The sequence below is a fragment of the Arachis ipaensis genome, chromosome B3, assembly GCF_059453495.1.
Source record: "Arachis ipaensis isolate K30076 ecotype BB chromosome B3, ASM5945349v1, whole genome shotgun sequence".
NCBI classification, from domain to species: Eukaryota; Viridiplantae; Streptophyta; class Magnoliopsida; order Fabales; family Fabaceae; genus Arachis; species Arachis ipaensis.
In genome coordinates, this window is record NC_142438.1 from 82,348,495 (window position 1) to 82,350,449 (window position 1,955).

Consider the following 1,955-nt stretch of genomic DNA (forward strand, 5'->3'; position numbering starts at 1 on the left):
AGCAGAACTGCAAGTTTCATGGACTTCCATCTGAAGATCCCTTTCAGTTCTTAATTGAATTCTTGCAGATATGTGATACTGTTAAGACTAATGGAGTAGATCCTGAAGTCTACAGGCTCATGCTTTTCCCTTTTGCTGTAAGAGACAGAGCTAGATTATGGTTGGATTCTCAACCCAAAGACAGCCTGAACTCTTGGGATAAGCTAGTCACGGCTTTCTTAGCCAAGTACTTTCCTCCTCAAAAGTTGAGCAAGCTTAGAGCTGATGTTCAAACCTTCAGACAAAAAGAAGGTGAATCCCTCTATGAAGCTTGGGAAAGATACAAACAGTTGATCAAAAAGTGTCCTTCTGACATGCTTTCAGAATGGACCATCCTGGATATATTCTATGATGGTTTATCTGAGCTATCAAAGATGTCACTGGACACTTCTACAGGTGGATCCATTCACCTAAAGAAAACGCCTGCAGAAGCTCAAGAACTCATTGACATGGTTGCTAATAACCAGTTCATGTACACTTCTGAAAGGAATCCTGTGAGTAATGGGACGCCTATGAAGAAGGGAGTTCTTGAAGTTGATACTCTGAATGCCATATTGGCTCAAAATAAAATATTGACTCAGCAAGTCAATATGATTTCTCAGAGTCTGAATGGAATGCAAGCTGCATCCAACAGTACTCAAGAGACTTCTCCTGAAGAAGAAGCTTATGATCCTGAGAACCCTGCAATAGCAGAGGTGAACTACTTAGGTGAACCTTATGGAAACACCTATAACTCATCATGGAGAAATCATCCAAATTTCTCATGGAAGGATCAAAAGCCTCAACAAGGCTTTAACAATGGTGGAAGAAACAGGTTTAACAACAGCAAGCCTTTTCCATCATCAACTCGGCAACAGACAGAGAACTCTGAACAAAATGCTCCTAATTTAGCAAATCTAGTCTCTGATCTATCTAAAGCCACTGTAAGTTTCATGAATGAAACAAGGTCTTCCATTAGAAATCTGGAAGCACAAGTGGGCCAGCTGAGTAAAAGGATCACTGAAATCCCTCCTAGTACTCTCCCAAGTAATACAGAAGAGAATCCAAAAGGAGAGTGCAAGGCCATTGACATAAGCGCCATGGCCGAACCTGTGAGGAGAGGAGAGGACGTGAATCCCAAGGAGGAAGACCTCCTGGGACGTCCAGTGGTCAATAAGGAGCTTCCCTCTGAGGAACCAAAGGACTCTGGGGCCCATCTAGAGACCATAGAGATCCCATTGAACCTCCTTATGCCCTTCATGAGCTCTGATGAGTATTCCTCTTCTGAAGAGAATGAGGATGTTACTGAAGAGCAAACTTCCATGTTTCTTGGTGCAATCATGAAGCTAAATGCCAAATTATTTGGCATTGATACTTGGGAAGTTGAACCTCCCTTGTTCATCAATGAACTAAGTAATCTGGATCAACTGACATTGCCTCAGAAGAGACAGGATCCTGGAAAGTTCATAATACCCTGTACCATAGGCACCATGATCTTTAAGGCTCTGTGTGACCTTGGTTCAGGAATAAACCTCATGCCCTTCTCTGTAATAGAGAAACTAGGAATCTATGGGGTGCAAGCTGCTAAAATCTCATTAGAGATGGCAGACAGCTCTAGAAAACAGGCTTATGGACAAGTAGAAGACATATTAGTAAAGGTTGAAGGCCTTTACATCCCTGCTGATTTCATAGTCCTGGATACTGGAAAGGAAGAGGATGAATCCATCATCCTAGGAAGACCTTTCCTGGCCACAGCAAGAGCTGTGATTAATGTTGACAGAGGTGAAATAATCCTTCAATGGAATGAGGACTCCCTTGTGTTTAAAACTCAAGGATCTCCCTCTGCAACCATGGAGAGGAAGCAGAAAAAGCTTCTCTCAAGGCAGAGTCAACCAGAGCCCCCACAGTCAAACTCTAAGTTTGGTGTTGGGAGGCCA

The 1,955-nt window shown here is 42.8% G+C and overlaps 1 non-coding gene across 1 annotated transcript; it reads right to left on the reverse strand.

The window, feature by feature from the left end:
- Window positions 1–251: 251 nt before the first annotated feature.
- Window positions 252–359, reverse strand: LOC148571343 (small nucleolar RNA R71). Its single transcript, XR_015908457.1, has one exon. It is a non-coding gene; the product is annotated as a small nucleolar RNA R71 (small nucleolar RNA).
- Window positions 360–1,955: the final 1,596 nt, after the last annotated feature.